The sequence below is a fragment of the Narcine bancroftii genome, chromosome 9 (assembly GCF_036971445.1).
Source record: "Narcine bancroftii isolate sNarBan1 chromosome 9, sNarBan1.hap1, whole genome shotgun sequence".
NCBI classification, from domain to species: domain Eukaryota; kingdom Metazoa; phylum Chordata; class Chondrichthyes; order Torpediniformes; family Narcinidae; genus Narcine; species Narcine bancroftii.
In genome coordinates, this window is record NC_091477.1 from 72,403,367 (window position 1) to 72,418,879 (window position 15,513).

General features: G+C 39.3%; 1 protein-coding gene across 11 annotated transcripts in view; it reads left to right on the forward strand.

Moving 5' to 3' along the window:
* Positions 1 to 15,513, forward strand: part of farp2 (FERM, RhoGEF and pleckstrin domain protein 2) — a 187,911-nt gene that overhangs the window by 16,531 nt on the left and 155,867 nt on the right. The gene's annotated exons all lie outside the window — the stretch shown is intronic.

A 15,513-nucleotide genomic window follows, 5' to 3' on the forward strand; every position in this document is an offset into this window, starting at 1 on the left:
GGTGATTTTTTTTTTTTCTTTCCCTCTCCCTAAAGTTTATGGATTTAACCAATGTTTTTTGTTGAAATTGTAAATGTTGTCTATAATGGTCTGAGTTTAGGAACTATTGATTTAAAAAAAATAGTTTCCATCTGTTTCTTTTCAGTTATTGTGGTACTATAATACTTAAGTTGTTAGCTAATATTGGAAGCTATCTCCAAAAATTAATATATAGGCAATTCTGACATGGTGCAAAACAACATTTAGAATAAAAACAATGTTGCATAACCTCAGCTGGTCAAACAGTGTACTTTATATAGCAAAGATACAAAATCAATGTTTCAGGCTTGATCCCTTCATCAAGTTATGAAAAAATGTAGGCAGGTATCCAAGCAGAGTGGTGCAGAGGGAAGGGCAAGGGAGAATCATGACCTCAAAGGCAGGAGGTAATTGGTGAATAAGGGAGGGAGGGCACACCAGCAAGCAGGAAGAGGAGGGATGGCTCTGTGAATGGAGATGGAAGTGAGTAGAGAGTTGGAGGAAGTGAAAACAAATGGGAAGGGAGGGAGCATAGAGAGTTGGCTAGTAGAAATCAGAGAAGTCGATGATAATGATATCCAGTTGGAGAGTGCCCAGATGGAAAATAAAGTGTTCTTCCTCCAGTTTATGGGTGGTCTTTGCCTCCTATGGATGCTGCGCGACCTGCTGAGTTTCTCTAGCATTTTTGTCTATTTTGTTCCTCCCAAATATGTTGGATCTACTAAACTTGCCACAAATTATTTATAGACTGCATCCTATAGTATTATTGCTTTGAATTTTCACGAACTGAATGAGGTCTTGGGTCTCTCAGCTGAAGATGTATGAGGTGATGAGGTGTTCTTGGATGATTTTTTTTGTGCTCTTTGTGAGTGCATTGGATATGGTGAAGTAGTTTAATGAAATTCAGCATAGACAAGCACATTCAAGAGCATTAATTCATCTAAAGCCCCTGGATGACATGGTGCTTAGAGAGCTATAAAAGGCAAAGCTTGTATTAAATACCAGAGGTCAATACTGCTGAAAGCCTGGCATGGTTTCGTGAGCATAGCAAGCAACAAGCTGCTGGATGAATTTGAGACCTGACCGTTTCTACCCATGGATGCTGTGTGGCCTGCTAAACTCCTTCAGTTCATTGTTTACTCAAGATTCCAGCATGTATAGTTTTTGTTTCTCTATATGGTAAACATAATTGTGAAATTAATAGGAAAATTAGCAAAGCAAAAAACTGACTTGAGAAAATCCTATTATTTTATAAAAATTAAAAGAACAAAATATTGAGGACAAGAAGGGCCTATTAAGGACTAGAGATTGTTTCTGAAGATGGTGTATATAGGCAAGATTTGAATGAGCAATTTTATCCATTTTCTTCAGGAAAGGAAAGGCAATGACAATATGTACTTAAGGTAAGGAGGAAAGGCATGAAATATTTTATGAATAGAGAAAAAGATTCAGGGGTTTCACATCTGAGAGAGTTGATAAATTGTTGGGTGCAAATGGAATAGATTCCTAGCTGGATGGAAATTGGTAAGACTGATTATATTTAGTAGTCTTCCCTAGTTTAATTATATTTTGCAATCCTCTCTAGTTTCATGAGTGGTGCCAGATTATTTGAGGCTGATAACACTGCCATTGTTTTAAAAAGAGAGAGAAGAATAACTGAGTAATAAAAATAAAAACAAAACTGAGCAATTATGGACTCTGGTTGAATTTTGGTAATGGGAAATTTTAGCTGAGGGGTTGTATGGAGCTATTATTTAGAAATGCAAGAATTAATCAAGGTTGGTTCAGTGTGGCTTTGTCAGGGAAAGATCTGATGAACAATTTTGTTTTGAGGGTTAACATGAGTGTATTTGATGTAATCTGCATTGTCGACCGAACTTTAAAAATAAAATGAAAGCTCCTGGATCCAAGCGAGAATACTCAACTGTTTGATGCTTAAAATGCATTTTCACAATGTAGACATATGGGGAGTGTTGCAGAGTGGTTTGCTGATGCAGAAAAGTTTGGCTTGTGCTTGTTGAAGAGGCAAGCTTCCATTCAAAACTTGCATTACGGCTGTTTGGATTATTTTTGTTCTTGCGGAAATAACAAATTGCCTCCCAAAAAATTAGGATATGGAATATCATTTGCTCTTGTGGAATTTGTAGGGGAGAAACACTTTTTTTCCTCAAGTGGCAGGAGCACTTTGCTTATTGAGTTATAGTTCTTGGCATTGTTGATTACCTGTTGTGAACTTTGGGACTGATTTCAAATGGTATTTTAACGCCTGTGGGTAGGCAATGAATTTTAGTCTCACTTTGCAATATACATATTACTGGAAGTGAAATCTTTGAAGCTTTTTATTATTGGTTATATATCACTTGTGTAGATTAGCAAATTTCCCACATTTTAACCACAGGTGTGTCTATGAGAGGAGAAGTGCTTATCTTCTATTTGCTTGTGTGATACTGCCAAGTAATCTATGTCCCAGAATAGTTTGATTTATATTCCAGATTAGGTAGAGTTGTCATAATAGCAGTTGAGTTGGCACTTCTTCAGCATGGTTTATATGGAAATTAAACGGGAGTAATGTGTTCTTTTAGTTCAGTGGTTGAACTTGCCCCACAATGTTCTGATTGTAAAAGTTCCATTATTGTCATGTAATACTACATTTAGAATGTAACATACATGAAATTCTTTAACTTTGTTGGCCGTAACGAAGACAGAATCGCCACTTTGTCCAGTGCCCCTCACAGAAGTGAGACCCCAGTGAGGAACGAACTCAAGACCTCTGGTTATCCTGTTGCCTTATCAGGATTGCTTTTTTAAAGAAAAATCCTTTTTTTTTTCTCCCCCGCCAACCCCCCCCCCTCAAAAATTTCTACGTTGAAATGGACTTTTTGAAATGTTAACTTTCCATTTTCCTGCTATGTTTTGCAAATTCTACGTTTTGTAGCTACAATTACTATTTCATGCTTACACATTTGACACCATTCTAGGCAGATGCTGAATAAAAGGATGGGGGAAGGGGAAGAGCACAGGCTGAGGTAAAATAAAATGGGTAGATACAGATGGAAGGGGAGAAGAGAAAGAAGCTGAGAAATGATAGGGGTGGAGGGTGAAGAAAGATAGCTCTCTGACAAGAAAAGGAGACAGAGGTTTAGGGAAAGAGATTGGGATGCTGTCTGGTTGGAGTCTGTAACTTACAAAATTTAAATTTGGGCCCAGTCACTGGTGCTGTAACACTAATGTGTTAACTGTGCCAGTGTTATGATGAACCACCTCCCCAAAGTTTACAGATAAAGCCTTACTAACTTAGTTAATACTAATAAAAATAAAGATTATTACCAGGCAGGGATAAGGAGACACTTTGAGAGTGTCGCCCTAGTGGCGAGCGGCATCAGCCGGCTTTTCATCCTGGGCGCCATAATTTCATTCCAACATAACTTTATTCAAGCAGCTGCTGTGGGCGGAGCACGACCAGAGTGCTTCACTGGCTGAATGTATGCTCTCATCTTCACCAAGGCATCTGACTCATCTCCACGCCAGTTTTCCAGTCAGCCCCTCAGCGCACCTTCCCTACGCTGACATCCCTGCTTACCTCCATGTAAGTGTCCCAGGTGCACCTTCCTCGCGCTGACATCCCAGCTCACCTCCATGTAATTGTCCTAGGTGCACCTTCCTCACATTGACATCCCGGCTCACCTCCATGTAAGTGTCCTGGGCACAACTTCCTTGTGCCGACATCCTGGCTTACTTCCATGCATGTGTCCTGGATGCACCTTTCTTGCATCAACATCCCGGCTCACCTCCATGCCAGTGGTGACACCGAAAAGAATGCATGTGCATTAAGGGCTTTACTAGTTCAGCAGGGCAAACTTGTGCATATCCAACAAAGTCTCAGCACTTCCCGCCGGGTCCATCTGCCCAGTCGTATCGTCCAATTTATTTATTTATTTTTTTTGCCAGTAATTTGAATTTACAGTTGATTGAATTCCAGATAACGAGGATTTTATTGCATTTGAAAAATGAAGTGGATGTATTGGATTTGGCAGCACAGTTAGGACTCTTAGTGCCTTCAAATATGGTTTTTTCTCTCTGTGAACTGCCTGAGGTTTATCCAGGTGTTCAGGTTTCTTCCCATTCTCCAAAATGTTCAGGGCTGGTAGGTTAATTGGGTGTAACTGGTTGACTTGGGTTTCATGGAGAAAAAGCTCTTCTACGTTGGTATGTCATTTAAAAAAAAAATTCCTTTTAATGAGGCATTTTAGTACTTTAGAACTATGCTTTGTGGAAGTGAGATTGGGAAACACAATGCAGGATTTATGAAAGTTTGGACCAGCAGGAAGTTGATCAGATTTCAAAATTGAATTAGGATATTAATATAATTAATGAAAACAAATAAATGGAGATGTGAGTTATAGCAGTTGGGATATAAACACGTGGAGGAACAGGCTTTTAACAGTCTGGTTCTGTCGAATCTTGTCTCTTGGTATGACTTGTTGGCTGTGTTACAAATGTTGGTCAAAATGAAAAATCAAGATAAGTATCCTAGTGATAGCTGATATGGAAATCTGGTTGCAATGCCATTAGTTCCACTCATAATTGGAATTTGTTTGGTCTATAAAATGCCCCTTGAATGCACCTTTTAATGCTAATTTGTTTTTGCAGTTCCAATTTTTAAATTTTTTGTACACTGTATATCCACAATTTGAAAGGGAAACTACTAAGTTCAAGTTTATTCAAGTTGGTTTATTATCACCTATCTGACTGTGTACACGAACAACCAGACAAAACCGCAGACCTCTGGACATGGTGCACATGCATGTACAATATATTTCTCACAAAGTGCATAATAATCACATTCATTATAATATAAAATCAATATGTTTAAAAATTATGGAATAATTTTCTCCACATTCATTGATAAGAGAGCTAATGTTCTATAAGGCTTGATGCTCTTTTCCAGCTTGGCCATCCTCATTTTTATACTCTGACCTCACCTTCATGCTTGTGATGGATAGTAGGGATCCTCAATAATTGAGCGTAATTTCAGCAAAGCTTCTGGTGAATGCCTTCAACAGAGAAAAGAGAGAACACAGTGATTTTTTTTCAGCTGCTTTCATGACCCTCTGTATTGACCTCTGGTCTGATGTGGTATCATACCAAACTGCAGAATGATGCAGCCAGACAGGATATTCTCAAGAGTGCTTCTGAAAAAGTTGTCAACATCTTGGCAGCCTTGCCCACCTCAGCCTCCTTAGGAAGTATGGATGCTGCAGTGCCTTCCTGACTACTGAGAAGGTGATGTGGGTTCATTATGTCCATTATATGCACATCGAGGATCTTTGTGTTCTCAACTCTTCCTTTTCTTTAAATATTTTAATTTTCATACTATGAACCAGACTGACCAAAATATTCACAAACATTTCCCTCTTGAATATACACAGTGTCATTTTCTCCCCTTTTACCCCCTCCCTTCCCTCCCTCCTTCACCCCCCCTCCCCACCCACTCAACATTCCAATATATGATGTATTAAACCCATTAAACAATGTCATCACACAATGAAAATAAACAAGAAATTTGTGTCATCCACTTTTACATACTGGTTCAGTTCATTTCGTCGTCTTCCTCTGTCATTTTAGGTGGTGGATGTCCGCGGTAGGACTTCTCTGTTGTGTTCCATGTACGGTTCCCAAATTTGTTTGAATATTGTTATTTCTTAAATTATATGTTATTTTTTCCAATGGATTACATTTATTCATTTCTATATACCATTGTTGTATTCTTAGGCTATCTTCTAATTTCCAGGTTGACATAATACATTTTTTTTTGCTACAGCTAAGACTATCATAATAAATCTTTTTTGTGCTCCATCCAAATCAAGTCCAAGTTCTTTATTTCTTATATTACTTAGAAGAAAGATCTCTGGATTTTTTTGGTATGTTGCTTTTTGTGATTTTATTTAATACCTGATTTAGATCTTCCCAAAACCTTTCCACTTTCTCATATGCCCAAATTGCATATACTGTTGTTCCCGTTTCCGTCTTACAGCAAAAACATCTATCTGATACTGTTGGGTCCCATTTATTTAACTTTTGGGGCGTGGTGTATAGCCTGTGTAACCAATTATATTGTATCATGCGTAACCTCATGTTTATTGTATTTCTCATAGTTCCGGAGCATAGCTTTTCCTATATTTCATTCTTTATCTTTAGATCTTGTTCCCATTTTTGTTTGGGTTTACAGCTTGTTTCCTTGTTCTCTTTCTCTTGCAGTTTGATGTACATGTTTGTTATAAATCTTTTAATTATCATTGTGTCTGTAATCACATATTTAAAATTGCTTCCTTCTGGTAACCTCAGCCTGCTTCCCAATTTGTCCTTCAAGTAGGTTTTCAGTTGGTGATATGCAAACATTGTACCGTGAGTTATTCCATATTTGCACTTCATTTGTTCAAAAGATAATAATTTATTTCCCGAAAAACAATTTTCTGTTCTTTTGATCCCTTTTCTCTCCCATTCTCTAAAGGAAAGGTTATCTATTGTGAAGGGGATTAGTTGATTTTTGCGTCAGTATTAATTTTGGTAGTTGATAATTTGTATTTTTCCTTTCTACGTGAATCTTCTTCCAAATGTTGAGCAGATGGTGCAGTACTGGTGAATTCCCATGTTGCACCAGCTTTTCATCCCACTTGTATAGTATATGTTCAGGTACCTTCTCCCCTATTTTCTCTAGCTCTAATCTGGTCCAATTGGGTTTTTCCCTTGTTTGATAAAAATCTGATAGGTATCTTAATTGTGCTGCTCTATAATAATTCTTAAAGTTTGGTAGCTGTAAGCCCCCTTGTTTGTACCATTCTGTTATGTTCTCAACTCTTCATACATTGATGTTCAGTGGAGAATGGTTGATCTCCATCTAAAAGTTCACAATCATCTTTGTTTTGTCCATGTTTGAGACTTTGCTTGTTCTCACATCATTTGATGAACCTCCCTGTGCTTGCTTTTGCTTCTTTTTCTGGTCATTAATGTATATTTTACAACTTGGTGTTATCTTTAGCATAAAGTGACAAATAAAATTTATTGTTGAGTTTTGTCTGACATCACTGTTACCTTTATGGCACTTTGATTGTACTGTAAATGTGTTTGTCTTTTAAAAAAAAAGATCATCTATGCATCAGGTGTGGTGATTTTTGAATGTCCTCAATGGGGTCCTATGTGTAAATGTTTAAAAAAAACTTGGTCAAGGTTTGCTCATTAATTTAATAGCTGACCGTGTTCTTTCAATTTTGCTATCTGATTGTTTATATTTGTAAAAATGTGCAAATGCAGAGGTCAGATTTCTTTTTCTTGGCTATTTCAGATTTTTTTGTCAGCACATACATGACATCGCATACAACTCTGATTCTTTTTCTGAGGGCAAGGCAGAATGACCACTTATTGGTAGTGGGGGAAAAAAAACTGTACACGGCATACACTTGTAAACAAATAAAGAACTGTAAAAAGATAATGAATGCAAGCAAACTGTGTAGTAGAGAGAGAATGAAAAGAAAATCAATAAAATGCACAACAGTCCTTAAGTGAGTCCCTGATTGAGTTTGTTGAGGAATCTGTTGGTGGGGGGGCAGCAACTGTTCCTGAACCTGCTGGTGCGAGTCTTGTGGCACCTACACCTCTTTCCTGATGGCAGCATCGAGAACAGAGTGTCTGCTGGGTGGTGTGGATCCTCTCTGAAGGCAGCATGCCCTGTAGATGTTCTTGATGGTGGAGGGTGGGTTTTGCCTGTGATATCCTGGGCTGTGTCCACTACCTTTTGCAGGGCTTTACACTCAGAGGTGTTGATGTCCCTATACCAGACAGTGATGCAGCCAGTCAGAACACTTTCCACCACACCTCTGTAGAAATTTGTCAGAGTTTCTGATGTCATTACCAAACCTCTGCAAGCTCCTGAAGAAGTAGAGGCACTGATATGCTTTCTTCACAATTAATGTGTTGGGTCCAGGAAAGATCCACTGAAATGGTGACTCCCAAGAACTTAAATTTGTTCACCCTCTCCAACTCTGATTTCCAACATGATCACAGGATCATATACCTCTGGCTTTCCTTTCCTGAAGTCAACAATTGGCTCCTTAGCTTTGGTGACATTGAATGCAAGGTTGTTGGTTCACCATTCAGCCAAGTTTTCACTCTCCCTCCTATATGCTAACTTACCACCTTTCCTTATACAACTCACTACAGTGGTATCATCTGCAAATTTGTAGACTGTGTTATTGTCATACTGAGCCCCACAGACGTAGGTGTAAAGTGAATTGAGCAGGGGGCTAAGAATACAGCTCTGTGGTGCTCCAGTACTGATGGAGATTGTGGAGGAGATGTTCTTAGCATTCTTCACTGATTCTGGTCTTGAGGTGAGGAAATCCATGATCCAATTGCACAATAGGGTGTTGAGTCCCAGACCTTGGAGTTTTCTCATCAGTTTTGAGGGGATGATGGTGTTAAATTCCAAACTGAAGGCTCTCTGGGAGAAAAAAAATACTTGTAATTTTAAATGCAAAGTAGAAATGGATTTTACTGTATTCAAGCACAAGGCTCATCATTTAATATGGTCATTTAAGTATCGAGATTTAAACCCATACCTTAATGTGGTTTTTTTTTTGGGGTGGGGGCTAGATATTGGCTCATTTCCATCTGAGAGTGAGTGGCAATAAAAAGAACAGGAAAGTTATTCTGAGTAAATTTTCATTCAATCAACGCTATCTAAAACAGATCATTTAGTCTTTAATCTCATTGGTGTTTTGAGCTTGCTGTGCGCACATTGGATGCCTGTTGATCCAAGTTATTAAAAGGATTTAAAAATGTATAGTTAGAATGTGTGTACGTTTGTAGTGAAATAGATTTGCCACATGATTGAAAGCAACCCAGAGTAGTAGTTTAATTATCATTTTTATTAGTCCCTTGATTTTTTTGAGGCTTACTGATTTTAAAAAAATATCCCATCTTATTTGGTTATTTCTTAAACCCGCACGTGTTCTCCCTTCACTCTCTTTCTCACTGTCTTTGGAGTCTTGACAAAAAAAAATGTCAAACTGAAATATTGCCCTGGCAATAGAACATTATGTCAGTTTATCAGTTCATTAAACTTCAGGCTATGATTGGGATGTTGTGGTCATTTGATATCTTGTTGAATGGAACCCAAATTATTTGGATTAATGTTTCCATTGTGTCCACTTTAACAGATCTTAGTGACTTGGGTATGTGAGAAACAAGTGGGAGGCTGACTTTGCAATTGTTTGTTCAAACCCTTGGATCAGAACTGAGAATGCTGGATGTAATTGGAAAAAATGGAGCTTTTCTGAATTTTTTACATAGTTGTGATAAACTCTTCTCTCTGTTTGGGAATAGAGTAACTGGTATAGGCCATTTTAAATTTTGAAACTTCGGTTTTTGAGATGGCGTTTGTGATCTGCCATCCAACTTAAACCAGCCTTCAAATAGATTTTTATTAACTGATTTCAAAGTTAAACCGTTTTCATTTATGGAAAATTGACATTCACAGGATAGCTGAAGTTCATAATTAATTTCTAACATCTTTTTAGAAAGGCTTACTGATATTTTTAATACTTTTGGGTGTCTTCTGGGCCTGGAATCTCCAACTTTGATAATTTTTCTCTGTCAATCAGATGTTGGAAGCCTATCAGAGCATGCCTTTTAAATCCAATTCATAATTTTTACAATTTCTTTGAATTTTTGGAGTTGTGCATTATTTTGATCTACAGACCTGTTTGGGCATCTGTAACTTTGACATTTTTCCTGCCACCCTACACTTTCCTCAACTAATTATCCAGCTTTAAAATCCAAGCATTCCATTAACCATTTTGGTTATTTTTTAACCACCTGGAAAATACAGGTTCAAAATGGATTTGCATTTGAGGATTAGTAACGAAAAGATTGACAACTTGTTCTTGGTTATTTAGTGATTCCTTTACAACCTTCTTTCCACTTTTAAACAGGGTACTAAGCATAGAAGTTGAATAGAAAATCTGAAAATAGAAAAAGGCTACTAAATGAACATCAAAAGAAGGTGTAGCAGTAGTAACACAGTTGAGAATGGATTCATTTTTCAGTATTGATCTCTCTCTCAACTTGTCTCTCCCACCACCTGTGGCCCCTAACCCCAGTTCTTTCCTCTTAAATATGTAATTTCACCTTCTTCCCAGCAGTCTTGATAAATGATCCAGACCGAAAAAACTGTTTATTTCTTTTCATGGGTATGGCCTGACTTGCTGAGTTCCTCCAGCAATTCTTTGTACAGTACAATCCCCATTATCCAGAATTCAAGCAACTGGCAAAATAAATGGAGGAAAATAAACAGGTTAGAAATACAAAATTTTAAAATGCCCCCCCCCCCCCCCCCCCCCCCCCAGCAGTCAGTTTACCAATCTTGCTGATATCCTTTCTGTAGTTAGCCAGCCAGGGACTCTGAACAAACTCCAAATTTGGCCTCACCAATGTCTTGTACAACCTTACCAAAATATCCCAACTCCTATACTCAATACTTTGTTATATGAAGGCCACAATGCCAAAAGCTTTCTTTACAACCCTGTCCACCTGTGATGCCACTTTCAGGGAACTATGTATCTGTATTGCCAGATCCCTTTGTTCCTCTGTACTCTACCATTTACAAAGGTATGTCCTACCTTTGTTTGTCCTTCCAAAATGTAACACTTCACACTTGTCTGCATTAAATTTCATCTGCCATTCTCTGGTCCATTTTACTAGCTGGTGTAGATCCCTTTGAAAGCCTTCCTCACTGTCCACAACACCTTAATCTTAGTGTCATCAGCAAATTTGCTGATTCAATTTACCACATTACCAACTAGATCATTGATACAAGCAAAATGGTCCCAGGACCAATTCCTGAGGCACACCACTAATCACGGGCCTCTAGTCTGAGAAGCAGTAATCCACTACCACACTCTGTCTTCTCCATGGATATCTCTTGTCTGAACCTTCTGAACTAACCTCCCATGTGGTACTTCGGCAAAGGCCTTTCTAAAGTTCATGTAGGCAACATCCACAATCTTTCCTTCATTTACTTTCTTGGTAACTTCCTAAAAAAAAAACTGATTTGTTAAACAAGACCTTCCATGCACAAATCCATGCTGACTGTTCCTTAATCAGCCCTTGGCTGTCCAAATACTTGAATACCTGATCTCTCAGAACACCCTCCAATAATTTACCTACTACTGATGTCAGGTTCACCAGCCTATAATTTCCTGGTTTGCTTTTGAGTACTTTTTACATTAGCTACCTCCCAATCCTTTGGCACCTCACTCATGGCTAAGGACATTTTAAGTATTTCTGCCAGGGGTCCTGCATTTTCTACATTAGTCTCCCTCAAGGTACGAGGGAATATCATGTCAGGCCCGGGGGATTTATCTATCTTTATTTGCTGTTGGGCAGTACCATGCCACTACTGCTTGTTCCCCTTCCTTTCTTATACACCATGCCAGTTTCCTGAGTAAATACTGATGCAAAAACAGTTCAAGATCTCCCACATTTCATGAGGCTCCACACTTAGGTGACCTCTCTGATCTTCTAGGGGACCAATTTTGCCCCTTACTATCCTTTTACTCTTAATCTTTCTCTTTGGCTTGGGTTCGCGGACGAAGATTTATGGAGGGGGTAAAAGTCCACGTCAGCTGCAGGCTCGTTTGTGGCTGACAAGTCCGATGCGGGACAGGCAGACACGGTTGCAGCGGCTGCAGGGGAAAATTGGTTGGTTGGGTGTTGGGTTTTTCCTCCTTTGCCTTTTGTCAGTGAGGTGGGCTCTGCGGTCTTCTTCAAAGGAGTTTGCTGCCCACCAAACTGTGAGGCGCCAAGATGCACGGTTTGAGGCGATATCAGCCCACTGGCGGTGGTCAATGTGGCAGGCACCAAGAGATTTCTTTAGGCAGTCCTTGTACCTTTTCTTTGGTGCACCTCTGTCACGGTGGCCAGTGGAGAGCTCGCCATATAACACGATCTTGGGAAGGCGATGGTCCTCCATTCTGGAGACGTGACCCATCCAGCGCAGCTGGATCTTCAGCAGCGTGGACTCGATGCTGTCGACCTCTGCCATCTCGAGTACTTCGACGTTAGGGATGAAAGCGCTCCAATGGATGTTGAGGATGGAGCGGAGAAAACGCTGGTGGAAGCGTTCTAGGAGCCGTAGGTGATGCCGGTAGAGGACCCATGATTCGGAGCCGAACAGGAGTGTGGGTATGACAACGGCTCTGTATACGCTTATTTTGTGAGGTTTTTCAGTTGGTTGTTTTTCCAGACTCTTTTGTGTAGTCTTCCAAAGGCGCTATTTGCCTTGGTGAGTCTGTTGTCTATCTCATTGTCGATCCTTGCATCTGATGAAATGGTGCAGCCGAGATAGGTAAACTGGTTGACCGTTTTGAGTTTTGTGTGCCCGATGGAGATGTGGGGGGGCTGGTAGTCATGGTGGGGATCTGGCTGATGGAGGACCTCAGTTTTCTTCAGGCTGACTTCCAAGCCAAACATTTTGGCAGTTTCCGCAAAGCAGGACGTCAAGCGCTGAAGAGCTGGCTCTGAATGGGCAACTAAAGCGGCATCGTCTGCAAAGAGTAGTTCACGGACAAGTTTCTCTTGTGTCTTGGTGTGAGCTTGCAGGCGCCTCAGATTGAAGAGACTGCCATCCGTGCGGTACCGGATGTAAACAGCGTCTTCATTGTTGGGGTCTTTCATGGCTTGGTTCAGCATCATGCTGAAGAAGATTGAAAAGAGGGTTGGTGCGAGAACACAGCCTTGCTTCACGCCATTGTTAATGGAGAAGGGTTCAGAGAGCTCATTTCTGTATCTGACCCGACCTTGTTGGTTTTCGTGCAGTTGGATAATCATCCTTTTACTCTTAATATACTTGTAGAAACCCTTCAGGTTTACCTTAACATCTGCCAAAGAAACCGTGCATCTTTTTTAAACCTTCCTGATTTCCTTAAGTTTTTTTTTACATTTTCTATACTCTACTAGTACTTCATTTGCTCCTTATTGCCTTTACCTGCTATACACCTCTCTTCTCCCCCACCCCATCCCCCAATATCCTTTGACAACCAAGGTTTCCCTGTGCCTGTTAACTTTGCCTTTAATCCTGACAGGAACATGCAAACTCTGCACTCTCAAAATTTTGCCTTTTGAAGGCTTTCTACTTAACACAACCTTGCCAGAAAATAACTTGTGTCAATTCATTCTTCCTAGATCCTTTCTCATTTCCACAAATGGGCAATTTAATTGGTTATTTTTTTCAGTATACAACAGTAAATTGACTAATATATTCCAATTTACTCCATTACAAGATTATTATTTCTTTCTGCGATCTGAAATTGTGAAAGGAGTTACATAAATGCAGCATTGTTAATTGAGGTTGGAGTGAACATCTGCCTAACTGTTTGGATTTTTATATACAGACATATTTGTCTGTAAACCTGCAGAATACTTGCATGCTCTTGCATGTATGGTTGCCTCTTTTGGAGAGTAAGGACAGTTTTTGGATTTCACAGGTTCATGAAGCTTGTGGGGTTAGAGTGGAGTAACACAGAGCTGGCAGAACTCAGCATTTGTGGAAAGGAATAGAGAGTATTGGCTGAAAACCCCAAATTATGTAGTTAGGCCATCTTGATGCAAACATCACTGCCAAATAGCAAAGTTTATTATGTTAATCTGATTCAGGTTGGAGCATGGATGAAATCTTTTATAAAAAAAAAACTTGTATTGCAGAAGTGCTGGTCAAAGAACTCCCTATCTTCCAGCACTCATTTTGCAGCCATGCAGCTAATGGATTTTCAAATATGCATTCATATACTGTTTAACTTTCTCCAATGATCTCACATGGACAAAAATGATGTGATGGTCAAAAAAGCACAGCAACACTTGTGCAGAGCTTCCTTCATTTAAGAAAGTATTTCAACAACCTTTACAGATGAACTTTTGAAAGCATACATGTTAGGTACATCATGGGAGCTACCCTGCTTAAGATTGGATGAAGCTACAGAAGTTAGTGAATGTAGCTCAGAACATCACACATACTTCCCTCTCCATCTCCACTCCTGCTACCTGGGAAAGGCAGCCAACATTCACAGGGCCCATTACACCCCAGACACGCTCTGTTCTTCCGCTCCCATCAGGGAGCAGGCTTAAGAATGGGAAACCAGGGGCCAAAAAGCTTAAAGACCAGTTTCTTCATCATAGCCATCAAGCTGCTCACTAAACTCCATGACAGTGCTATCATGGTTACCTTTGACTACCGCTGATTGATCTTTTAATTGAAATCCTAACCTATGTAATTATGGTCTTTACACACCTGTATGAATGTTAGAGATAACCTGTTAATTTGCTTGCAGAAGAACCCTTCTCTCTGTACTAGTATTTTGAGACTTAAACCTAATCCAGGTTTTTAAGTTTAATTATTCTGTCTCTGCTCTCTTGCTCACATGACTCTACCTTTACTAACATGGGTCAGTCATCAGCTGTTAATATCTACAATGATCATTTAAAACATGGGTTTGAAGCAGTCTGTTGCCTATACACGTGATTATGGGAGAAATGTATGTCAGCTGGTCATTTGAGTCAACAAGTTTATACTTCAGTAGAGTCTAATCCTGACTTGTCTAATCTAAATCTGTGCAACATTCTCGTCCCTTCCCCTTCATGCTTGTCTGGTCACCTCTTAAACACATTTATAATCTTTTCAACTTTAGAACCACATTCTCATTGCTCTTCAGGTAGAGAGTTCATCTGAATTTTCTCGTGGATTTCTTGGTGCCTAACTTGATCCATCTAGTTAGGGCCTTCTGTGCAAGTACAAACAAACAAACATGCACCATGTTCAATTGTTCCTTGAACTCCTTTTCTCAGAGATCCAATTTGTTTAATCTTTCCTGGTTTGTGTACACATCCTCATGTTGAATGAGTTTATTATACACATCATGCATTGAAATTCTTGCTTGCTACAGCCAAACAGGCCTTTTGTTTTTTAAAAAATACAATTGTATAACCTTAAATTAACAAGGGGTAATAAATACAAAAGGTGTACTTCAAAAGGTGTAATGTAGTTAACATTGTTACCATAGTGCAAAAAAAAAGTGCCATTGCAATAGTGCAGATGGTCCTTGAAGTTAGAAGGGGTAGTGACAGTCGGGTAATTAGGGTCCTTTTATATAGTTGGCTGCTTTCTTGAGGCAGAGCCTTGCATGTCTTCAATTGATGGGAGATTGGAGCCTGTGATGGGCTTGGCCATGTTTGCTGCCTACTTCATTCCTGGGCACTTGAATTATCGTACTAAGCAGTGATGCTATCCGTATACTTCCTACAATGTAGAAGTTTGATATTTGATGACATAATCTCCTCCGAATTCTTGGGAAGTAGATACATTGTGTTACAAGATCAAAACAGCAACCACAAAGAAGGCATATCACACAGGGGTAAAGATGAACAATTACTTTATTAACAAAAAAT